General features: G+C 42.9%; 1 long non-coding RNA gene across 1 annotated transcript; it reads right to left on the bottom strand.

The window, feature by feature from the left end:
- Positions 1–23,473: 23,473 nt before the first annotated feature.
- LOC147256118 (uncharacterized) lies at positions 23,474–24,345 on the bottom strand. Its single transcript, XR_015117737.1, has 3 exons — positions 24,221–24,345; positions 23,926–24,067; positions 23,474–23,622 (listed from the first exon to the last, which is right to left on the bottom strand). It is a non-coding gene; the product is annotated as an uncharacterized LOC147256118 (long non-coding RNA).
- Between the last annotated feature and the right edge of the window lie 2,350 nt (positions 24,346–26,695).

The raw sequence follows: 26,695 nt of genomic DNA, 5'->3' as shown, positions 1-26,695 counted from the left end.
GGACATAAACAGTTTGACTCCTGACCTGTTCAAGAAGAGTCCATCTTTCTTGAAAAGATGTCTGCGCTCCCAGAAGAAACTAAAATTGTCCTAAAAGTGCATGGAGTGGACATCAGATGCTGCAGATAGCCATGTGTTCAGAGCCATCAACCTGCTGAATCTCTCAGCACCTCTTCTGACAGATGGAAGGGGGCCATGAATAAAGACCTCGACACCCAGAGAGCTGACTGTGTTCAGCAGATCAGTGAAATCTTGTTTAAGCACTTCACACTGCCAATTCACAATGTCATTCATCCCCACGTGCAAAATGATCTTTTTAACAGTCGTATTTGCTGCAACAATAGCAGGGATTCTTGCTGTCAAGTCAGGAACCATATCTCTCGGAAAACAGAGAACCTTTGTGTTTTTGCTGCACATGAATCTCAGATCTTTGACAGCAGCATCTCCCACAATCAGACTTAGGGGCCCAGTTGTTAGCTTGGCCTGCTAGCTTCTGATTTATGTTCAGACCTTACACTTCTGTGGTGATGAGGTTTTTCCAGTTCATCGGACGGAGATGCAGAGTCTTGCAGTAGTGCAGCATATCTGTTGTGGATCAGGACAGGCTGTTGTACAGGTTGCTTGCTTTTCATCTTTCCTTTTGCAGCTATCCACAGCTGTGTCCTGCTCTGCATCGGTGTTGATGAGGAGGAGGTAGATGGTAGCACTGGCCAGCCGGGAGTAGTAGTAGTAGTAGTACTACTACTACAGGTTACCAAGAAATCATTTTCAGCATAATGATCACTTAAGTGCTAGTATAGCACTAATAATACTAGGTAACACTTTAAATTAATACACCTATATTCATCATTAGCCAGTAACTAACATAATTGTTAGAAAGATTAACACTAGTTAGATATTTTACTAGGCATGAAAATATTCCAACTTTAACAGACCAAGCGGATATTATTCTTAACTACTGATTATTACTGGTAAATAATGATCATAAAAGGCAATGCATAGTTCTGGTCTTATTATGTAGCAGTTCCAAAAGAACAGCCAGCCATTCTCCATTAACAACACCCAAATAGCATGGACTGTTAATACTGCCTAAATACATAGGAAGCAATCCAGTATAAGTAATATATTCCCTGTTCTAAAGTGGGGCGCTTTTCATATTTAATGAATAGTTTATAAACTATTATTAACAATGCAATGAGACTTCTTCACTATGAGTAAAACAACAATAAAATATAGTCCAAAGCAGTTCTTTATTTTATTCTAAAACAATGTTGAAAAAAGGGCTAGCTCTAACAGCTAAGTGTTTGGATACATCAGTACAGAGCTGCCACAGGTCCAATTCAATGTCACGATCCCTGTCTCGTGCTTCCTGTTTTATTTTGTAGTCATGTCCTGTCTTCCTGACCTCCCTCCTGTGATTGCACCACCTGTGTCTTGTTTTCCCTTGTTCGGTGCTGGTCCATTGTCGCGTGTTGTGTATGTTGTCATGGCGAGTATTTGTTATTAATCGAGTTTCACGAGTATCCAGTTGTCAGTCTCCCCATCTCAAGCCTCTGTTATTCAATAAACCTCTTTTGTGCACCGTCCCTCTCTGTCTGCTCGTGGGTCTACTACTAGCCTATCTAATATCTCCATTCTTTTTTCCCCATCTGGTTGCCTTGTGTTGCCCCTGCTTGGATTTGGACTGATCCACTTCGGGCGTCCATCTCCGAGTCTCCTCTGGAAGTGTGTCTGAGGAGAACAGAGCAGGACTGAGACACTGCAACAGCTCCCGTGAATATGTGAAGCAGCAATTGCATAAACCAAGGTGTGCAGAGCTGCCAACACATAAATGAATCTGGGAAAGTGCATTTTGCCAGGGTAACGAAACAGACGGAGAAGTAAAAAGGTTAAAGAAAGACAGCTGCGCAGTGACCAGATGACCTGTCCCCACTTGAGACGTCTTTTCTTGAGGCATCCTTAAGGTCATAATAGGCTGATGTTTGCCATTGTGTTTAATTACTGTCTTGCCAGTATGAGCAGTGTCTTAAATAACTGCATCCATATCATAATGCCACCAGGCCCCCAGATACACAGACATGTTAATTGACTGAGCATCTTGATGGATATAATCATCGCCCTCCATCACAGTACACATACACCCTGAAAGGTCCATGTAATTACATGTATTTCTTTTCAAATCTCAGTTGGTTTACTTAATTACACTCCTCACATCAGGGCAAAGTGTGACAAATGTGAGTGTTGAGCAAACAACCGAGACAGAAGGTTCATTAGGTGCTGGAAAACAAGCCGCAGAAACGGAAGTAAAAGTGTAACGTGACGACTTGGGGGTTGGTAAACAAATCCGCTGAAGATTTACTGTTACCAAGTACTCATAAGCGGGCCTGCTAAGCCGTTTGCAGCAGCCCCCACCCCAAGGGCTGTTGCCTCCAGGTGCCTCCTTGTAATGTTCAGTCTCGCTTCGTCGCCTACAAGCTCTGTTTCCTTTTCTGAATAGCTCCGGGCTGTGAGCTCTCCAGCTGGATACCTCTCTGTGCTCTGTCTGTGAATGTAGCAGCATTATCAAACCCTTCATACAAGACAGAGATGACTAAATATCAGAAAAAAGTAGGCCATATGGATGAATTGACCCAGCACGGGACCACGTAGTACAGTCATTAATAAAACTGTAGAGGTACAAAATACGCCAGATTCGTTCATTTAATTTCCATTTGAAAATAATCTGAATTACTTAATCTCTGCTCGACAGCAGTATATGGAGGGGACACCATTCCCAATTCCGAGTAACAAACACAAACACGGGATCTTTGACTTGAGGGAAAATAACGGTTTCAGGTGGATTATGGGTGGGTATTAATGCACACTTGCAAATTTGGGTGACTTATAATTATCAGTGCATCACTACTGCAGTTTTACTGAGTAATTGCCCTCACAAATGTTGTAATCTTTGTTGATGGCCCATCCTAGACCCACCTATGTCATGATCCCCGTCTTGTGTGTCCTATTTTTACTTTGTAGTCGTGTCCTGTCTTCCTGACCTTCCTCTTGTGATTGCACCACCTGCGTCTCCCCTGTTCCGTGTGGGGTCATTATTGGATGGTCATGTTTTTAATGTCTCTAGTGAGAATTTCTCTCCAGTCACGAATCTCCAGTCGCCAGTCTCAAGCCAAGTTTCACTAACAAACCTCATTTGTACACCCTCCTCCTCTTGGGTCTACGTCCCTATGACAACCATGTCCTTCAAATCAGACACCTCTTGGCATGACAACTTTTCACAACCAGCTACACAAGAGAAGGCGATAGGAGATAGAGAACCACTCATTGCTTCTGTCCAATAGCACAGTGGCACATTTTCATTGCTAGCCTGTAATATCACTGCTGACTGTTGTTATAGGAAAAAAAGAGCATCAAAAATGTCCCAGAAAACCGGATCAATTATCCAAGTTAGTGACGCAAAGCTCTTCATGCTCTCACGGCACCCGAGTTCTCTTGGAAATTGATCAAGACCGCTCAGGTGCCCATGGTTTCCAGGACTGACTGTTTTTGTCCTCAGAGAATGATCACTGCTTTCACCAGTGCCAAAACTAACCAGCCAGGATCAGATTAAAATTGATTAAATGCTGCTGAAATGAAGATTCCTTTTTTTTTTTTTAAATTTTGACACGGTTGATAATCAAGCCTGAGAGAACAGGTTCACTGAGGGGGAAGCCTTGATTGACAAAGGATGGCTATTGCAGCAACAGAAAATGCCCAATTTCCTCCTTTTAACCTTAATAGGAAATGGCCAGAAGGAGCTGGTCTGAGGACCAGAGGTTAGAAAAGCTCAGATGTACTTCAGCGCAGATCAGTCCTGTATCTTGAGCTGCAGGGATGGGATCTTTTCTGCCTCAGTCTGTTCACACCATTCCCATCCGTAGCTCTTTTGCATTCCGTCCGTGGTTTCATTCAGAGGAGCGGGATGTGTATGTGCTGTCATGAGCAAACCTTCTGCACCATACAGCACCATGAAGCTGCAGTGAGCAAAGTGTACTGTAAAACTGGCACAGACTTTTTTTTTTTTTTTAGTGGTTGTACTTGATGGTTTTGTCAAGTTATGGGTGACGAAATATCATGCTACAAATAATCAGGACATAAAAAGCATGACAATATAGATGGTCATGAGGAAAGGCTGTTTCACAGTATTAGGACATGGAAAATGATCCGTTCATACAAGCAGCTGCTGCTCTTCTGCTCAGGCGATGCTTAACACCTCCACACTCACAACCCGAGCAAACAGCAGAGCAATGGTCTCCGTGGCTGTGGTGGGTTGAAAACTTAAAAAAAGCGCATATCAAATTCTGTTCCACTATCACAAATATTTTCACAACTAAAAGCATGATTAAGCTAATTGCCACATGCTATAAACAGACTAAAATGACAGCAGGCAACCCAGACCTCCACTCCACAGTCAAGTTGGCCCCAATGTTATTCTGTCTTGCATGTGTATACTAGCAGTTACGGTAAGGGCAATCATGAATTAGACTTCAGAATAAAAGTTACATTCCAGTAAACACAATTTCACATTTAGTCACTGATATGCATAATTCAATTAAAGAAGTTGAGAATCAGAACAATTAATTCAAGGTGAAAGAAGACAATGTCGATCATAAACATTTCGCTGTCACAATCCCTGTCTCCCTCACAGCAAGAAGGTTCCGGGTTCGAGTCCCGGCTCGGGCGCGGGATCTTTCTGTGTGAGTCTCCATGTTCTCCCTGTTCCTGTGTGGGTTCTCTCTGGTACTCCAGCTTCCTCCCACAGTCCAAAGACATCAAGAGAGGACGAGGCTGACTGATACTCTAAATTGACTGTAGGTGTGACTGTGAGTGTGAATGGTTGTTCGTCTCTGTATGTTGGCCCTGCGATGGACTGGTGACCTGTCCAGGGTGAACCCCGCCTCTCGCCCGTAGATGCTGGGATAGGCTCCAGCCCCCCCGCGACCCTTACTAGTAAGGAATAAGCGGACGATGGAATCCTTATCTCGTGTTTCCTGTTTTATTTTGTAGTCGTGTCCTGTCTTCCTGACCTCCCTCCTGTGATTACCTCATGTGTCTCACCTGGGTGATTGCACCACCTGTGTCTTGTTTCCCCTCTTGTATTTAACCTGTGTGTTTCCTCAGTTACGTGTGGGGTCGTTGTCATGGTAGTCGTCGTCATAGTCGTAGGTGTTGTAGTTGTCACTGTCGTTGCCAGTTGCCAGTTGCCAGTCTCCAGTCTCCAGTGTCCCCGTCTCAAGCCTCCAGTATTCCCGTCTCAAGCTTCTGTTGATGTCAATAAACCTCTTTTGTGCACCCTCCAACATTCTGCATTTGGGTCTCCCTCATCCACCAACATACACCGTGACATTCACTTCAGATTGATAGACCACCTTCCTCCAGTATCAGGCTTCTTATAAATTTGATCAATTTGACCTTGGCAACGGGCTGCACGGTGGTGCAGTGGTCAGCACTGTGGCCTCACAGCAAGAAGGTTCCGGGTTTGAGTCCCGGCTCAGGCACGGGATCTTTCTGTGTGAGTCTCCATGTTCTCCCCGTGTCTGCGTGGGTTCTCTCCGGGTACTCCGGCTTCCTCCCACAGTCCAAAAACATGCAATTGGGGACTAGGCTGATTGAATACTCTAAATTGACCGTAGGTATGAATGTGAGTGTGAATGGTTGTCTGTCTCTCTATGTTGGCCCTGCGATGGACTGGCGACCTGTCCAGGGTGAACCCCGCCTCTCGCCCGTTGACGCTGGGATAGGCTCCAGCCCCCCCCGCGACCCTTAATGTGTAGGAATAAGCGGAAGATGACGATGGATGGATGGATGGATGGACCTTGGCAACCCTGAAGTCTCATGCTTCTGTGTGTCTGCTGAATAAGGCTCCAGTAAAACATTAACAGTGGAGGAGAATCCTGCAGAGAAACCACATAATTACTGTAAGTGTGTAATGAAAGACTCAGTTGGAAAGAAGCAGAAGTGATACGAATTATGAAGTGCAAACTTTATCATACATTTGTTTTCAATTAGCTTTGCCTTTCACATAAAAGTTCTATTATTTTAGTCACTTTTGATCATTCAGTTTTCGGGTCATGGACTCATCAGCATGAGCTGAGTTTATCATCCAGCTCTGAATAAAAAAGATTTATAGATTACTGCCAGCAAATATTAGCAAGTCATCTGTTGAACAATATAATAAAAAGCATTGGTTTCAATTAGTGCTTGCTCCACACTAAGCTGGGATGAATATGATGATATTTAATAAAGTGCCTGCAGGGGCATATTAAAGTAATGCAATATTGTTACTTTCTTCCTCTTGTATGTTATGGAGCCTGCTGTTTCCAAGTGAAGAAAATGCAATAAAAGTACCTTAAGACATTACATAGTGGGCACTGGTAATACGTTCAGATGAATGTTTCAGCACCACATTACATTCCAGCATGGTCCAATAACAATTACCCTTTTCATCATATTGATGATGAAATGGACAACTCAAACTGATCCAATCAACTCCTTCCTTGCCATCATTCGTTGAGAAACGCTCAGGATGGGGACCAATCCAAGATTAACAGGAGAGACATGTAATTCACTGAAAAATGTCAGGAAACAGACAAAGACATGAGGCGCTACGAGATGCGTTCAAATATTCCTTTAGCCATTAGGCGCTCGTCTCTCTTGTTTTAGCCTTTCTACAACGAAACCCATATTTCTGTGCATCAAAATAAAGCTAACTTTGCACAGGTCTGGTGCTAAGCTAAATAACTTCAAATGGCAGTGCTACAGTAACCATCTAAATTTTTAAACCTTAAATTCATTGCAATCAGCAGTAGCCTACATACTACTTATGTACAGTATAACGCCAAGAGATACAAATCTCTTGTTTGAACTGGCAGCGATTTCCAAGTCCAACACTCCGTTTTTCCTACATTGTAACACTTATTAAATCTCCCATTTTTTGAACAAATGTCACCAACTTCACCTCCAGTACTGCTGATTTATCTAAAACAGTGCTTGGAATTTTTTTGTGTCAACGCCCTTGAAAAAAATTCTTGGAAAGTAAATTTCCAATGTTCACGAAAAGAAATATAATTCGGCTTTTCTGTCAGTCGATGTAGAATGGAACCACTATTACATTTTTGCCCCAAAGTAAGCTCTTGCAGTTGATGTAAAATAGTTTTCCTTCCCTCACTTATCTAACATAAATGAGAAAATATTAAATATACATCCCTACTGCATGTTGGTAAAACAATGCAGACATTCAAGGAATTCTATCTTGATTAATTTGACAGTGGTTTGAAATCTGCTGTTCCAGGGAACTTACATATCCACAGCATTAGTAGGTGGACTGGATGAATTCACTTTCAGAGATGTTTATTGAAGTGTAACATTTACAGGACAATCAGAAATATGGAAACCTATAAAGTCCGCATTCATGAATATGTTTTGATGAAAAAGTTGACGTGAACTGCTTTGGTTCTCATAAGAGTAAACAAAATAACCAACAAGTAAAACCATTAACTAGTAAGTAAAAACGTCACGATCCCTGTCTCGTGCTTCCTGTTTTATGTTGTAGTCGTGTCCTGTCTTCCTTACCTCATGTGTCTCACCTGGGTGATTGCACCACCTGTGTCTTGTTTTCCCTCATGTATTTAACCTCTGTTTCCCCTGTCCGGTGTTACGCCATTTTATACCACTATGTGCGGTCGTGGTGTGCTGAAGTCACTAACTTTGTCACGAGTCTTCAGTCTCAAGGCAGCAGCCTCCCCGTCTTTCAATAAACCTCTTTTGTGCACCGTCCCACTCAGTCTGCTCTTGGGTCTGCTTCCCTCCTCCACCTCACGTAACAAAAAATGCTCATGTAACCTTCAGTAAGGGGCATCTAGTTATTTACGCAATACTGAGGTTTAAGTAAATGACTTTGTGAGAAATGGAGTACACGTCTGAAGAATATGTACTTTGAAAGTTTGACTATTCTACTACCAGATGTAGTGATCAGGAATAGAAATATGGCTATGAGAATCACCCTGAAGCTAATACACTCCCTGCTCCAGGTTGAGGATATTGTCCCCTTTTTCCTGTACCACTGGCTTCCAAAGTCATATTTTAGGTCACTGCAAACTGATGTTGCCAGCTTCAATGTGGAAAAAAAACACCTTGCCTGTGGCCCCATTTGCGGGGAGCCTGAATACATCAAGAGTCTACTTGCTGTATGAGTGCTCATCAAAGTGTGACACTGAGATTTTGGGTGTCAGACACATTTTCCATTTTAATGTAGTTTTAGCTTTCTCGGTTATTCTAAAAAATAAAGCACTAAGCGGAAAGCAGTTGAACCAGTCACATTGAGATTGGTATGTGTTTTAGAAGTGAGGAAACAAGGACTCAGTATTATGGAATATGAGTTGACCTGGTCAACATGTAACCTCTGAACAATACAGTACAATGTTTTTGTATTTATACTGCATATACTGTTGCACCGATCAGAATAATTCTCCTGCACAGATACTGAAATAAAAATGCAACAGTAGAGGGAATGTACAGGACTGGTATCCTTTTCAACAAGGTTTTTTTTTAAACTTTATTTTCAATTATTAGCCAATAAATTTAATGTTCGGGTCTAACTGACAAGAACTGAAACCAACAAGACCCAGGTGAGGCACTCAAAAAAGGTGGGAAAAAGACAGAAAGTAGAAATGGGTGGATGAGGCCTTGTGAAGCTTCAAAGCCTCAGGCAGACCTGACCAGTGACATCTAGTGGTCAGCTTCAAATATAACGGCCACAAACGTCCAAATAATTCACACGTCTTGATTCCATTTCCAACACAAGAGCAATAGGTCTTCATTCTAAAAATTCTTGTCCATGAAGGTCTTAACATTTTGAAATGTCAATTTACGAATAAACTGTTACATTTGTTGTCCTGTTAATACTTGTAATTACTTAACATGATTTAGATTGTTATGACCGGTATTTCAACATCAGTGTTTGAGGTATGACTGAAGGTTTGTGAGAAGTTCTTATGCCTAAGGACATCCCTGGATTTGTATCATACCTTTTTCCTGCTTGGTGTCAGATGGCTGATTTTGACCGAGGACTGAAGACGCTGGTGTTGAGAGGTACTGTATAACCACTCAGTCAAGGTGTTGGTAAGCTGCCGTGTGGAGGAGCCAATAATTCATTAGGTCCTTCACCCTAGGTGGTACTTTCTCCTTCAAATATCTGGATAAACAAATTCATGAGGAAGAGGTGAATAGAAACAAAGTAAAATGTACTTTTCCTCTGGACCTCTACAATACCCTGATGGTACAATTTGATACATGTTGTGCATCCACATGGCTGTCACAGAGGCTATTGCTTTGGAGAGGAGATGGACCTTCTGCTGGTGCAAGCATTAAACTGGCGTATTCTCATATTCTGGCACTTTCCACTGCTCGCTGACAACTTGTTGCGCGACAGGAGCTCTCCTCTTTGAATCATGCATCCAACAATGTAGCCAGTGACATAAATGTTACCTTCTCCAGGACTGCAAATTTGTCTTGGAGGTTTGTATGGCTATTGTTGACCAAGTTACTGGCAATTTAATGTGTACTCCTTGTACATTGTCTGGATGCAAGGTGCTACAGCAGCTTCACAATAGGGATCACTTTGGATCAAGAGACCTTTTCAGTAGACATCTCAACAGAGGCCTGCTGGATTGGAGTGAGGACTGAAAGACACTAATTCATTGAGTCATACTCCTTAGAAGAGAAAGGGAGGAGGGTGGTGTTCTGACTGCTGTGGGCTGCACCCAGTGGCTCCCTCTGCTGGTATGTGCGTGTTCCAGCGGGTTTCTACTTCTTGCAGAAATTTACGCTCTGGTCTTCTCATCTTTTGCTGCAGTGCTTTAATTTCAAATGTGTCTGAATCCTCTGCGCCCTAGTCACGGGGTCTGATTTTTGCAGGTGAAGTGGCAGGTCACTGCCAAGTAGACATCCATTTTTATTAAGGGCCACATATCCGCTGTTAAGCTGGCAGTAGATGCCTTTGAAACTTTTTCCACACCCTGATCTTTGGTGACCCAGTAGTTTTCCTCCAACATTTGTTTCAGGGAATTCCCAGCAGGGATTGTGTCATTGGATGCAGGATGTGGACAAAGGCCCTAAGGCCTTTATTTTCCACCTTGACAGTGGCTGTGCGTCCTTGATAAAGTTCACCAAGGTCTCATCAAGCTGTTGCTGGACATTGAGAGAAGAAGGTTCAGTGAGTCCCCCACCCTGGCAAGCAGTACGTCCTTCAAATAGTTGATCATCATCATCATCATTTCAGCAGGAGATGAATACAAAATATGGAATAAATGCAGAATTGTGTATCTTTGTGGCTATCCAGGAGGAACCAGAGGCTGTTGCTTTGGAGATGAGCTGAACCCTCTGCAGGTGGCTAGCAGTTGCAGGGCTGGTGCAGGCATTTGACTGGAACATTCTCACATTCTGGCACTTGCCACGGCTGGCTGACAACTTGTTGTGCTACTGAATCTCACCTCTTTGAATCGTAGATCCAAATATTTGATCCCCCCTGCATTTTAGCCAGTTTGCTTTCTTTTTTGCACTCCACCTGGACTGTTTACAGACACAACCAAGGCCCGCTCAAACATGATGGGTCAAAGCTAATGACAGAAACCAACAGCTTCCCTGTCCTGACATTTTCTCCTCTGCTCCCAGATTTATGTGCCTAATCTGTTTATAGCAATTAACTCTGCAGTAAAAGTATTGCTGCTGTTCCCTGAGGTCAAATGCTCTAAGAGTGGATTTCTCTCAAAAGAGAAATTGATTGAATTATTCCCTTAAGTAGTCAATCAGGGAAAACATTTCACATGCTTCTCCCTACTCAGGATGGTCTCATCCATCTTTACTCTCAGATCACAAACCTCAGTAATGATCATGCATTGATCAATTGGTACTGTAGGTTTTTGGCAGGATTAGGCAGTTGCAGTCAGTATGCAAACAATCAGTAAGTTTCTTCTTCAGCTTCTCATTTTCTTTGGTTTGTGTGCATGTATATATAACTTCTGCCTTGTCGGAGTTTAACAGAAAGTTATTACATCATCCAGCACTTTATGTCTGTAATGCTTGTAGTTTAAATACAGTAACCGTTGGCCTTCAAATTTACTTGTCTCTCTGAAGGTATTTGGCAGTGGTTGACTTCCTTGCTGCCTCCTCGTGATTTCCATTAGCCTGTGGGATCCTAAGGTACTTGTAGCTGCCCCGAATGTCACTCAGTTCTGTTCGGTCGACTCCTTCAGTTCTGATCCTCTTTCCTCTCCTTGATACATCTGGCCACGTTTGTCCGATCCGAATGACATCCCTATGCTGTTGCAGTAGATCCTGGTGGTGGGCTCAGTGACTCAATTTCTCGCTCATTCCTGGCATGCAGCTTGATGTCATCCACGTAGAGCAGGTGGCTGATTATTGCCCCACTTTGGAATCAGTATCCTTAACCACTCTCATGAACTGACTGAGGGGGTTCAGGCCTATGCACAACAGGAGCGGTGACAGTGCATCTCCTTGGTATATTCCACACTTGAGGTCAACTTTGGCAATTGGCTTTGAGTTGGCCTCTAGGGTTGTCTTTCACAGCCCCAATAAGTTTCTGATGAAGGCTCTCAGTTTACTGTTGATGTCGTACAGTTCCAGACATTCTTGTATCCATGCGTGTGGCTTTGAGTGGTAGGCTTTCTTGTAATCAATCCAGGCGATGCACAGGTTGGTCTGTCTGCTCTTACAGTCTCTGGCAACTGGTCTGTCGACCAGTAGCTGGTGCTTGTCTCCTCGGGTGTTAGTGCCAATTCCCTTCTGAGCCCTGTTCATGTGTTGACCCATTTGCTTACTTATCTAGCCGCTATGATACCTGACAGGAGCTTCCATGTTATGGAGAGGCAGGTTATTGGTCGGTAGTTGGATGGGATGGGTCCCTTGTGGGGTTCTTTCATGATCAGGACTGTCCTGCCCTGGGTTAGCCACTCTGGGTGGGTCCCATCCCTTAGCAGCTTGTTCATCTGTGCTGCAAGGCATTCAGTGAGTGCAGATGCTTCTTTCCCATATGGCCTTCCAGTACTATTCCATCTCAGCTTTCGGTGGGCCTGGTTGGTTGTTGTTCCTCTGCCACTGGGAGTACATTTTGGCTGGGTCAGTGAAGAACATTGTTTATTCTCCAAGGCTCTACCTTTTTGTGGGTGGTGAGAGCTGTTGGCCTCTGTTTGGCAGTTTCACGTGCCTCTGGTATGGATAACTAATTGCTCCTGATGAGTAGGCTGGCAACTTGCATGGCAGCCTTCACCATCAGTGTGTGAATGAGATTTCATTGTAAAGCGCTTTGAATGCCGCTATAAAATTGAGTCCATTTACCATTGTGTCATCCGTCTCATTCAACCTCCAACTGAAACAACTGGCAGCTGCAAGTATTCTGAAACAGTATCTTTTCCAGCATCACAGGAGGAGGAGGAGGCTGATGAAGAAGAAATGCTGTCAGTAGTAATAAGACTGCACCTCCCCGCGCTAAAAAGGGGCGTGTCCGTTTGCTCTACCGCAGCTCGCACGTAAATATGCCTGGACATGTCCCGCGTGGTGTGTGTGTGTTTAAGTCTATTTAGAAAATATGTCCGGGCATGTCCCGCGTGTCACATGGGATTCTGTGGTAGTACATACATGAATATGCCCAGAGTTTGTTGCTGTATTATGCGTTTCCGACCGCTGACTGCCGCCTGTGGTTTTTCCCCAATGCGTATTTGTTTTAATGCGCCAGTGTTTTTATTTTTTAATGCCGCTCTTGTTTGTATGCCCAGATGATCTGTGGTCAGACGAGACGTTGAGCCACGACGAAACTCTGCGCCATCAGCAGGATGAAACAGGGTTTGTCCCGCAATATGTGGAAGGTGACGGGAGCCCCGCGGCCCATGAGACCGCGGAAATGTCTCGGAGCAGCGGTGAGTATGTTCTTTTTTTCTTTCCCACTACCTATGTTTTAATGAGTTTGTGTTTAACGTTGTGTTTTAATACCACTGTTATTTCTGCACGCAGATGAGGGTGTGCGTTTGTATTCGTCGTTGGCGACGCGTCAACTAGAGGATCCGCTCTGTGAGATTCTAGTGGGATCTACGGATGTATGTGGATAGTGATGTATGCTACATGGACCGTGAGACTTCAGACCGATTTATGGAGCACCTGAAAAGAGTTGTACTGCCGCTGCTAAACAAATCAATCATGTCGCTGTGGTAGTATGACTGTGCAGGGTGCTGTGGACTGGCAGGGACCCCACACGTGTGACGATGACATACCCTATCGGTACTTTGATAGGAATTATGACGCCATCATGACGTGGTTGTGGAACAACAATTTCCTGCGCACAATCAGAAACTTTCTATGTCTGAAGAAAATGCTCATCAGCCCCTCTAAAATAGCAGGAGCCGTTGAGACAATGTTACACGACCTAGCCCAACCAGACGCTGCCATAAAAGCCATTGACAGCTATTATGGCAGCATACCGTTGGGACCCGGATACTGGAACAGTTGTGTTGAACACTAGCGATACTGAGCAGATGGAAAAAGGCGGTCCTAGTCACATGCTTTATGTGGGAGCTGAAGGAAAGGTCCTGGTCAAAAATGACTCCAAGATTCCTCGCAGTTGTACTCGTGGTCAGGGTGGTGCCATCTAGAGCAGTGATCCGATGAGAGAGTGTGTCACTGAGGTGTTTAGGTCCAAACACGATGACCTCAGTTTTATCTGAATTTAGCAGTAAGTGGTTAGAGGACATCCAGGATTTAGTTTTTCAGGCATTCTTGTAGATTAGTTAACTGGCTTGTGTCGTCAAGTAAAGTTGTGTGTCATCTGCAGAACAGTGAAAGTTGATCGAGTGCTTCCGGATTATGTCACCTCATGGGAGCATGTAAAGAATAAAGAGAATCGGTCCTAAAACTGAACCCTGTGGTACACCATATGTAACTGTGCTATACTCCGAATGGTCATTATTAACATTAACAAACTGAAACCTGTTAGATAAGTAGGACTTAAACCATTTTAGGGCAGGTCCTTTAATCCCAATGTCATGGTCTAGTCTCTGTAGCAGGATGCTGTGGTCGATGGTGTCAAATGCAGCACTGAGGTCCAAAAGTACAAGTACAGAGACGAGACCTCTGTCTGAAGCTATGAGAAGATCATTAGAGACTCTGACCAGTGCTGTTTCTGTGCTATGGTGTTCCCTGAATCCAGACTGGAAGGCTTCAGAGAGATTGTTGCTGTGCAGATGTTCATGTAGCTGCTCCAGGACAACCTTCTCAAGGATCTTGGAGATGTAGGGGAGGTTGGCCTATAGTTGGCTAACACATCTGGGTCAAGAGAAGGTTTTTTAAGTAAAGGGTTAATGACAGCCACCTTAAAGGCCTGTGGCACATAACCTTTGACTAAAAGAAAGATTAATTTGATTTAATATCAAAGTGTTGACAAAAGGGAAGGCATCCTTAAGTAGGCTTGTCGGGATGGGATCCAGCAGACAAGTGGTTTGCTTGGAGGAAGTAACTGCAGAAGTTAAGTCTGACAGGTCGATGGGGGAGAAGCTGTGCAAGTATGCGTATGAAAGTCTGGGAGGTGCTTCTATGGGGACTGTAGTGTGTCCTCCATTACTGGCAATCTTTGTTCTGATATTCACAATCTTTTCAGTAAAGAAAGATAGGAAGTCGTTACTGCTGAGAGTTGGGGGGGGGGGGGGGATCGTGCCTGGGGCTCATTGCCTTTCTCTCAGCTGTGCATGGCTTCTTCTCACAGGGTCTGTGTTTTTTAAAATTAAATGTGTTAAATTGCGTGGTGGGTGTTTTACATACACAATGGATGATTTTGCCCTGTTACACACCCTTGCGCCCTGGTCAATCGTCTGCTCTTTAAACTGAGCCTGTTTTTGCTCTCAGGTGCAGGTGGGGTGTCTTAACAAATAAGTGATTAATTAATATAGGGTTAGACTTAATTAGTGGTAAATATGTTACTGTAAAATGAGAAGACAATATATATGGAGTTGCTTACTGCTGCGATCACCCATTTCTCCCGGCAATAAGGAAAATCAGGATCCCGATCCGCTGTGCCTATGCACCACAGGGCCGGTCACACAAAACTGTTTGACCTCCTGAACCATTGTGGTTAAACCATACTAATAAATTAAAATGGGTGGAGCCCTGCCACCTGTCGGGGCATATTTTCTAAATAGACTTAAACACACACACACCATGCGGGGCATATGGTCAGACACCCCCCAATAACCCTAATTACGTCTACATCAAACACGTTTAATAATATCACTCATTGTTGCGAGCTGCGGTAGAGCAAACGCTGTCGGGGCTTGAGTTTTACTTTTAAACGCAGTATTTTACAAAATAAAATATTTTAGCCAGAATGGCTTACTACAGAACCCCTTTAAACAGATACTCATGTTTAATTACATTTTCAGATTTTATCACACTGGCCCCTTTAACAAGCATGTCACAGAAAACAAGACACATGGTGTTGAAAAAGGTTGATATTTATTTAACTCTTCAGAGTATACAGGGAAAAAACAAACAAACACCCACATCGAAAATAACCTCACTTAGGCTGCCATGTGTTTGAAATCAAGCGGCGCACCCTCATCTGCGCACAGAAGTAACAGTGGTATTAAAAACACAACGTTAAACACAAAACGCATTAAAACATAGGTAGTGGGAAAAAAAAAAAGAACAACAAACTCACCGCTGCTCCGAGACATTTCAGCGGTCTCATGGGCCTCGGGGGTCCCGTCACCTTCTGCATATTGCGGGATAAACCCCGTTTCATCCTCCTGATGGCGCAGAGTTACGTCGTGGCTCAACGTCTGCGGTAGAGGAAACGGACACGCCCCTTTTTAGCACGGGGAGCACGCGCAAAAGGTGCCGTCTTACTATTAGTGGCACAGGATACCACTGGTGTAATTTTTTGTGTGTGTGTTTTGGTTTAGGTTCCAGGCAGGTGAAGTTTGAAACCAGTTTAAAAGATCCAAAAAAGACATTATGTAAATGAATTGTCATTACATCCTGGAACTACATCAAGGTAAGGATAACAGGTTAAATTTGGTCCCTTTTCTAGAGAACCTGATTTCACATTCAATTTTGACAACTTAATTTCCTTTAATATAGGTTTGTTATGAATAATTTATAGGTTCTAATGGCCAGATTTATTAGGATATCCTCATAATACATTTAATAGACATCTACATTCTGTCATGGGCTTAAATTTGGTATGAGAGTAAATGTCTGAATTTTGATGTCTATAAATATGAATAAAAATGTTCATTAGCAGTTATTTTAAACATCTAAGATTGTAGATGTAGTCGTCTTTTAGACGTCTAGTCAGCGGCTAGTCTAAGCTTAGATGGCCAAAAAAACAAAAACAACCCATTTTTAGACCAGTGGTAGATCGATTTTAGCCCAGACGTCTAAGGACCTTTCGAGGTCTATTAAACATCTTTTAGACTGAAAAATGCTCGGTGGGATGAAGGCTGCATCACATATCTTCACAGTGCAGAGAATGACATGCGTTACAGTGGATTGTAATGTATACATTTTCATGTAGGCTACATCATTTTTAAGATGGTGGGTTCATATACCTGGGCATTGATGCTGAGGAAAAAAATTCTATTTACGTAGTCCCGTTCATTGTCTTTAGGCACAGTAATCAGAAATTGAAATCTATCCCAGCAGCCTTCAGGTGAGAGGCAGGGTTCACCCTGGACAGGTCACCAGTCCATCACAGGGCCAACACATAGAGACAGACAACCATTCACACTCACAGTCACACCTACGGTCAATTTAGAGTATCAGTTAGCCTAGTTCCACTAGGACTGTGGTAGGAAGCCAGTGTGCCCGGAGAGAACCCACGCAGGCACAAGGAGAACATGCAGACTCCAAACAGAAAGACCCCATGATTGAGCTGTGGCTCAAACACAGAATCACAGTTGTGTCACAGCTTAAAATTCCCTCCGCTGTAACGTCATTGTCTGCCTGCTTCCTGTCAGTTTCCCTCTTCTGTGTGATCACCTGTGTCTCGTTAGCTAATCAGTCCTCATCCACAGCCTGGTTTTCTGTGTCGCTTTTCCAATTAACTCCTCGCTTGCCTTCAATTCTTTGATTATTGGCATTTGTATTTGTTGCTGTACATTTTGATTTCCATTTCATGTTCATGTGGAAACAAACATTTCAGAGGCTCTACGTCCTCATAGCTGTGCAGGTTGAATAAAACCGGAGGAACCCTGGGGTTTGTAGCAGGCGTAAGAACACAGCAGCTGTGTTTCCTCCCCGTTGCTTCAGCCTTGGGTCATCTGGTTGACAGAGTATTTCATTTTGGAGAGAATTAAATTATGTTCTTTCCACAAGTAGCTCACACACATTTTTATATTAAATGATGTGATCTGGAGTGAAGCACATCTGCTGCCACTGTTGTATGGTCTCCCTGTCCTGAATTTGTTTTTATCACTTTTGCCTGATCCACTCTTCTTCCTCTTCTCAGCCTGCTCTCTTATTCTTGGCCCTCTTCAAAAAATGATAAACTTGCAACAAGCATGGTGATAAAAGCAGCTGCCTTGATTATATATAGAGAAACAGCGAGAGCAAGCTTCTTCCTCCCGTTTGTTAATTCCAAGTGTGTATGTATTTACATAACGACACACATTCGCTGCGGCATTGTTTTGATAAGCCTCTGCAACGTCACAAGATTTCCATCCAGTGTCGCATTAATGTTTCACCAAGATCTTGTGTTGATGATGGTAGAGTCTGACCGCTGCGCAAAGCCTTCTCCAGCACATTCCAAAGATTCTAAATGAAAATGTCTCATGCTCCCTGAACCACTCTTTCACAATTTGACCCCGATGAATCCTTGGCATTGTCATCTTGGAATATGCCCATGCCATCAGGGAAGAAAAAAAAAAAATCCATTGATGGAATAACCTTGTCATTCAGGTAGTCAGCTGACCTCATTCTTTAAACACATACTGTTGATACTAGACCTGACCAACTGCAGCAACCCCAGATCATAGCACTGCCCCCACAGGCTTGTACAGTAGGCCCTAGGCAGGCTGGGTGCGTCACTTCATCTGCCTCTATTCTTACTCTGATGCACCCATCTGTCTGGAACAGGGTAAATCTGGACTCAGACCACATCATCTTCTACCATTGAACCAGAGTCCAATCTTTATGCTTCCTAGCAAATTGAAGCCTTTTCCAGTTAGCCTCACTGATAGTGGTTTTATTAAGGCTACACAGCTGTTCAGTCCCAATCCCTTGAGTTCCCCTCACATTCTGTGTGTGGAAATGCTCTTACTTTCACTATCAAACATAGTCCTGAGTTCCACTGTTTTTCTTCAATTTGATTTCAAACATTTAAGTGATCGCCGATCATAATCAATCGGGATTCTTTTCCGGACACATTTCTTCCTCGACAGTGGGTCCCCACTATCCTTCCAGTTTTTAATATTGCGTTGGACAGTTCTTCAACCAATTTTAGTAGTTTATGTGTTTTCTCTGCTTGATGTATGCAAATGATTTGATACCTCTCAAACTGACTAACATCTATTCCACAACCATGGGATGTGTCTCTTGACATGGTTGTTTAATGAGAAGCAACTCATTGCACCAGTTGGGGATAAATAACTTATTGCCAGCTGAAAGCTAATCGCCCATGCAGTAATTATCCAATAGGAGGCTGGTACCTCTTTGCTTCGTTAAATCCAGGTGGCGACTTTTTTTTTTTTTTTTTTGGCCAGGCAGTGTCTGTATGTGATACTGATTTGAGAGGCAGGGTTCACCCGACTGGGTTGCCAGTCCGTTGCAAGGTCATCAGGAGCAATTAGGAGCTCAGTTGTTCTGGAGGAAGTGAGGATCGAACCAGTGACCCATCAACTGCTAGATGGCCACTGTACCTCTGAGCCATGCCGCCACTACATGTCGTATAGTGTGACCAAAGTAAACCTGTAAGATTATATGTTGCCAAGGTATCCTGAAATATACTGGCAGTTTAAGTGTCCATCTTGTAGTTGAACAGAGATAACATTTTAAAAAGTTCATGAAGTCACTTTTTTTAATGATAACATCTTAATACCAAATTAGAAATCTTTTTTTTTAACCCAGGTAGTCAAGCCAATTTTATTTTTGTAGCGCCAAATCACAACAAAAGTTATCTCATGACACTCTACAAGTAGAGCAGGTCCAGTACCACACTCCTTCAATGAATCTACACCCAGCAATTCTCCATGAGCAGCACATCCTGCAACAGTGGTGAGGAAAACCTTCCTTTTAACAGGCAGGAACGTCGAGCAGATCCAGGCTCAATGGGGATGGCCTTCTGCTTTGACCGGTTGGTGGAAAGAGAGCAGGAGAGCTGGACAGAGATAAAGACAGATAATGGAGGAAGAAAGATATACAGAAGGAAAGAGAGGGACAGAGATAAAGAGAGAGAGAAAGGAAAGAGAGTGATGGACAGATGGGGACGTGAGCAGGTGGAGCTACGGGTGGCAGCTTGAGCCTCTTCAGCTCTGGAGCCTCCTTCAGCAGCACCCGCGATCTGGGATGTGGGGAGCCTGAAGGCTCCGGAGAAGAAGACGAGTAAGTAACACGTATGAGTATGATTTATGTAGAAGACATACAGGAGGACAGAGATGAAAGACAGGAGGAGAGAGAAGCCCAATGCACCATGGGAGATCTCCTGGCCGTCTAAGCCTACAGCAGCATATCTAAGGGCTGGCCTAAGCAGCCCAACTATAAGCCTGATCAAAAAGGAAGGTCTTAAGTCTGCTCTTAGAGGGTGTCTGCATCCCGGACTGAAACTGGGAGACGGTTCCACAGGAGGGGAGCTTGATAGCTGAAGGCTCTGGCTCCCATTCTACTTTTAGAAACTCTAGGGACCACAAGTAACCCCGCATCCTGGGAGTGAAGGGTTCTAGCTGGATAATAGGGGACTGTGAGCTCTGTCAGGTAAGAAGGAGCCTGATTATTGAGGACTTTGTAAGTTGGAAGACGAATTTTAAATTCTATTCTGAAAGGAAGCAGTCCGAGAGATTTACTTTATGTTTAAGCACAGATCCTGATCAAAAAGAACTTCTTGGTTCCTTCCAGTAGTGCTGGGGGCCAAGGTGATGCTATCCAGGGTACCTGTCTCATCAGATAGGGCAGGGGTAGGCAACCATGTGCCATGGAAAGCCATGTGTATGCAGGTTTTCCTTCCAACCTAACACTTTCACAGGTGATTCCACTGATTAACACTCTTCTGTGGCTGAAGGTGTGTTAATCAGTGGAATTTGATGTGAATAATGATTTTATTGTATTTATGTTTACTTTTAGCCAGCAGTTTTAGATTTGACTCAACGTCACCCGCTCTGGCTGCTGGAATATGCTTGACTATAGTAACCGGTGTCACTAATTTCACATTTCTCAGAATAGAACTTCCAATTACCAGAGTTATTTTCTTAATGGATGTGTTGCCGAGTGGGGAGAACTTAAATGTGAAGTGGTGGTTGGTCACTGACAGCAGGCTTCTGCTTAGGACTATGCTTCCTTCGGACAGTCACCCAGCCGCCCTGGTTTTTGCTCGGGAGCTGCAGGGGGAGCGCTAGTCAAGGCTAAGCTAGGAGCTTAGCTGAGGCGGTCTGCACCAGCTAACAGGGGCTGGCTAGCTTATTATTTGGATCTATCAGAGTAGAGCCGCCGCAGGTCCAATTCAACGTCGCTAAGCCTCGCCTCCAACGCTACAAACAAACTACATTTAACACGCTTGTCACTATCATTAAAGGAGGCAGAGGAGTAACTTAAACATGTGCCACACTGAGCAGGAAAGGGGAGAGAGAGGGACAAGTCATCGTTAGCTTAGAGTGGCGAGTTGACAGGCCAGAAAGCCTGTCGCTACAAGACAGATGGTCTTTTAAACTTCGGCCAAATAAAGTAATTAGGTTTGTAGTTTTGGCAGGTCATTAGTCAACAAAATAAGGAAGGATGATCACAAGGATGATCACACTTTAGCTAGCGCAACGAAGCAAGGGACTACGTTCAGTAACACAGAAACAGGACGTGAGTTCACACGCTTACCGCAACGCAGGTAGAGAGGTAAGGCTTGTCTCCATCTGACTCACCAATAATCAAGTGATCCACTCACCCTGGCTTGAGGGCAGAGAGTGAGAAGGGGACATTTGATGGAGAGAGGGTGTTTTTGTGACACTCTCTCACCTGCACTGGTCAGGCCACTCGTCTCTTCAGCGGTACAAGAAGGACAAAGAGTCATTCATGCAGCTACGGGAAGGTAGCAAATTTTCTCCGTATGATAAAAGACCTGCTTTTCAGCAGCGAGCTGGGTAAATTATATAGCAGAACGTAGGTTTGAAGGGACCAGTCACAGCCCATCTGTGGCTTTATTCAGTGGGTTTGAAGTTCCAACCAAAGTAAAACTGTATCCTCTCTTTTTTATTCATCAAAAAACAAACTAACAAAAAAGGTGTTTTTGTTTATCTCGCTCTATCTTCTTCCTCTTGATTGGCTCTGTCTCTAAACTTTCTTATTCTACACACCTAAATGCATCAAGCATTTAGACACAAACTAGATTTAAGTTTTTTAATAATGTTGTTACTTGTTGCTTCTGTAATCCACAGCAAGGACTTGTATCTCAGGAGACAGTTCCTTCCGTCCTGCTTGTTTATAAAAAATCAATATCAGCAATAATAAAACTAGGATATCTATTTTAGTTTATTTTAGCTGCCACAAAAATATTGCACTTAATATGGAAATGTTTTAGGCCTCCCTTAGTGTTTGTGAATAATTCATTCAAGAACTGAGTGGCCTGTTTATGCTCTGTATACAATAAACAAGTTTTAAAATGAGGTTGTGTTGCTGAGATGAGCTTACCCATAAGCACTTTACCAATCCTTCTCTCACTGCTACATCCCTCAGGCAAAGCGAGGGACAATTACATTGACCCAGACAGGAGCAGAATGAAGTCCTCTTGAGGGCCAATACCTGGAACACACCAATAAGGTATAATCGAAATGAAATGTCCATAAACGGTAAGAGGTTCTGCTTTGCAGTGCATAAGAGCTGAGACTGTGCTCTCAACTTGGACAGTTTTGTACGTCTTATTCTGATTTAGGTCGATATCCTTTTCTGTCTTTTGCGCTACTCGATAGAATACAATTTTTTTTATATATATATATAAATTTTAAATGCAACTTCCCCAACTCCCACCCAAGCTAAATGCCCTCAGGGAAGCTCACAGCTCTAATGATCTTTACACGATAGTCTGCTTGCACTCTTCTGTTCCAAGGACTGCTAACGGTACACTGTAAAAAAAAAAAGAAGAAGTTATTTTTATGGAAAAAAACTGGCAGCTGTGGTTGCCAGAAAAATACTGTAAAAAATACTGCAGAATGTAAACCATATTACAGAACAAACTGTAAATGAACTGAACTGGTAAATTCAACATCCCTTTTCAGCCAAATTAACATGACCATGCCATTATTTACTGCCATTTTTACTGTACAATTTACATTTGGTGTTTGCTTATTTTACATGTAATCTCGTTTAATTTCACTGAAAAACTTTGGGCACAAGACATTATTAAACTGTAAAAGCCTCATTATAAGGTAGTAATTTTACTTTACTTTTACTTTAGTTGTCCCGTTAATTTTACTGAAAGGTTGTTTCATCTAATATATTTTGTCGTATCTAAAGCAGTGTTTTGTAGAGAAATTAACATCTACACACTAACTGAATTAATTAATTGTCAGTTTTTTTTCCGTTAAAAACAACATTTTTTTTTTTACAGTGTAGATCTTCATAAAAAAACAGTGCAATATACCAACTTGTCATTTCAAGATTTTATTTATTATTACTTCAAAGAGGTATGCAAAAATATTTCCACTTTTCAACAATTGTGTGTGTTTTGTTTGTAGTAATTTCAAACGATGGAGTAAAGTATTCCTTTCCTTTTCCTCTTTGGGAAAAAAAACAAACATTTGGAATGACTTGAATATAAAAAAATTCAGGTGCAATAAATCTGTATTTACGCATGCGCGCACACTCACTCTCTCTCACTCACACTCACTCACTCACACACACACTCGGAGGGGGTTCGGGCACATTGTGAACACAGTAGAAATGAGCTTTAAAAGCCACATATGTGCAAAATGTCATCTTGCAGTCAACGCCAACACACTGAAAAATGCAATGTGGTTCATTTCTATGAACGCGGCAATGCAGAACATAGCCCCGCAGTGTTAGCAGTGTTTTGCCTCACACACACACACACACACACACACACACACACACACACATCTATGTTCAACACGTTAAAACATACAACAATAGTTAGAGGAATGATTGAGGAGAGGATGATGACTTGAATCTAAAAAAATTCAAGTGCAAAAAGTGTCAACTATAATACTGCACACAAGATAGTTTCACCTGTAACATTTAAGAAAGCTTAACGAACTAAGCATCATGAAAAAAACCTCCGATCTCGGTGAGGACTCTCGGGTTCAGGTTAACAGGAACTGCCTCTCCTCTTCTCTTCTCAACTTCGGCATCCTCTGTGTTGGTGGAGGAAAACATCTTGAGGAAACAGAAGAAAAACAATTGTATGATGAATGCACTAAGGCTCACATACACATACATTGACTCTCAGAGAGGCCCAAAGATACGCACAAAGGCAGACAGAGGTTCCGATTTTCATCTGTAACGTTTACTGTTACAACTTCAAAGACTAAGTCACCTGAAGAAAACTTGTATCTGTGACTGGAACTACAGCTTCAGCCTACAGGTTTTGGTTCATTTATTTATATTTACAGCTGTACTGTGGTGCATCCATGTTTGATTGATTTATGGACCAAAAATTAAACTATAACTAAGACTTACTTGAGTCCCTTTTCAGATGTCCAGCCACTCATGATCTGAAAGGTCTTGAATCAAGGTGAGGACTCTGGGGTTCACGTGTAGACGGGAGGTGCTGCCCTTCTCTACTTTTGTGCCCTTTTCAGGATTAATGGAGAAAAAGCATCTTGGGAAATAGGAGAAAAACAGAGACGTATTAATGGTCAAGTACCTTCCAAAACGACAATAAAAATACTATGATCAAGCAACTTTTTTTTTGCTTTTTTTGTTACAGTTCAATAAAGAGAACATGTAGGCTGAACAATCCAAAATGACACACCTCTGCAGGCACTCCAGGGTGGATGCCAGCCCGGATGGATAATGGATGTTGAAGTTGTAGTAACTTCCAAACATCATGCACAATGATGACACAAAGGAGGGGATGTTCTCCTGAACAATGGTTCTGTCAATGCTGAGCATAAATCGTGTGGCAGTGAAGCAGGATTGCCCTAAAAAAAAGGAAAGGAAATCACATAAAACATAAGTGAAACAAAAGACTATAGTATTTTTTTTCTCTTCTTATAATCTGACATCCTGAAACAATAAAAAAAAGTCAACAGACAAGTAACGTGGTTTGCGAGACTGTTTGGGAGATACAACAGGCGGGTGAACAATTTTATAGAGAGGTAACTGTGTCTGACTTGGAGGGCTGCACGGTGTCATTAACACCTTTGCCGTGTTCATTGGGGTATCATCTTCAGGCTCAGCAGAAGTTCCTCCCTAGACCATGTACTGTGTGCCTCATTTCTAGCCCCATTTTTCCTTGGCAGTGTCACACTAACTGCATCGCTTCACCTCATGTTCTCCCCCAAAGGCAAATTGAAAATTACATTCCACCAAAACCTGCTCCCAATTATTGCTGTGGCTTTGTGGTCTGTATATGTTGGCTGGATGGACAGCTTTAACCTGCGGCACATCAGTTACCAGATGGCTGTCAGTCAAACTGTACATCCTGACCCATGTGTGCACTGCATTGTGATGAGCAGCACGGAGATGACAATATGTTTGGACCTGTCGCGATGCAAAATTACAGAAATACTTTAAACAACTGGATCAATGCAGGAAAAAATAAAGCAATATAAAAAATTACAAAAACATGTTTTTACTATAAATTGAAAGAACAAATCCCCGATGTCTTAAATCAGGGGTGTCCAAACTTTTTTCACTGTGGGCCACATACAAGAAAATATACAAACAGACGGGCCACACACTAGAGGTGATAGTGTATTAATGTTAGCAAAATCAATCAATTGTAGGTTAATTATTCTTGATAATTGAATATGCTTGAAGAAGAGAAAAAAACACAGCTTTCCACAATGTTTTTTTCATTTATTTTCTTTTGAAAAGGGTTGGCAGCTCATTCTCAAAACAACAGGCTCAGATTGCTCCTTAGTCAATATGGTGATCCCCTTCACAGCACTGTAGAAAAGGGGGGTAGGGGAAAAGGGGATGAGGATATTTCAGGCTTGTTATGCAAATAGGTTATTGGGCTTATTAGCACACCAACTTTTACCAATTTGTTAGAAAATGTTGTCGACTTTAATTAATGAGTATGAATTTATTAGATAATAAGGCTTATTAACATCTGAATTATTAATTAATTGACCCTTCCCCCCTCTGACGCAGCTAATTCACACATTCCTCATGCAAATCCGGCTGCTGACTGGCCGGCAGAAGTAAAGACAAGTAAACAGCAGCATTTAAAACATAGCACAGCCTATTATTTATTGTTTGTACATGAACACGCATCTGGAACAACTGGATCAGTCACTCATAGCTCCAAGTCTGGGTCCACTCCTGCAAACACTGCTCGATGTCTGCCCGATCAACCACAGGTGTCCGAATGTCCGAAGCGGACAGCTGAAGCACCATGTCAGCCTCTTCCTCTGGCGAAAAATCACTTACTGGCCATCTTTTCTCTCGCTCCGCCGCGTCCACCGGCTTCAATGACCACAGCGCTGCTTTACGCAGCCAAGCTAACTTTACGCACTGCCAGTGCGCAAGCCTCCTGCTGTTGCCCATGAAACCTGATCCCCTCATACTCGGTACCATTTTTTTGTCTGTTTATTGGCTAAAAGAATATCTACTTTATATTCGGAAATAATCTCATAGGCTGGTGTCAAGTGTCAATCAAGTGATGCATGGTCCGTTTGTAAACTGGGGCCTTGTTGGGGTTTCAGCCCTGCGGCTCAACAACCCAGGCACTGATTGACTCAACCTGCTATTGATGTGTTCAGCAGACCGTCACCGTGACTGAGAAGGAGTGTCGCGGAGATCAAAGTAATACTGGCTGCTGGTACCAAGGTGAGAGAGGGGGAGACTAGCTAGGTGACTGTGACCGCAGAGCAATGCTAGCACTTCCGTAACGCACTGACAATAAAGAATGCAGCAGGGAATACTGAAAATTCTACTACTTTGGAGTCTTACGGATTAAGTTAAATGCCGATAGTATAACGGTGAGGCCGTTGAGAGCACGAAGTTAGTATGTGGGAATTGCTTGCTGGTTGCCTAGCAACATTTTAACTCAACTCCGGCTACAAGTAACTTTATTCATTGTGATTGGGTGTTTCTTGATCGTTACACCACCAGGTTTTGAATGAGGTATAACATGATCGGATACATTGTTGCCGCTAAAATCTGTTGTTTACGCGCTGTACCGCCACCGGTACAGTGCTGCTTCAGAGGCTGAAGTCAAGTTCCATGTGTGGGCGGTATTCCATTATATTTTTAGAATATGCTGCGGGCCAATTAAAAT

Source organism: Aulostomus chinensis, chromosome 9 (genome assembly GCF_037954235.1).
Source record: "Aulostomus chinensis isolate RoL2024-O1b breed Wild chromosome 9, RoL_Achi_v1.0, whole genome shotgun sequence".
Taxonomy (NCBI): domain Eukaryota; kingdom Metazoa; phylum Chordata; class Actinopteri; order Syngnathiformes; family Aulostomidae; genus Aulostomus; species Aulostomus chinensis.
The sequence above is the reverse complement of the archived record's forward strand: the minus strand, read 5'-3'. Positions and strand labels throughout refer to the sequence as shown.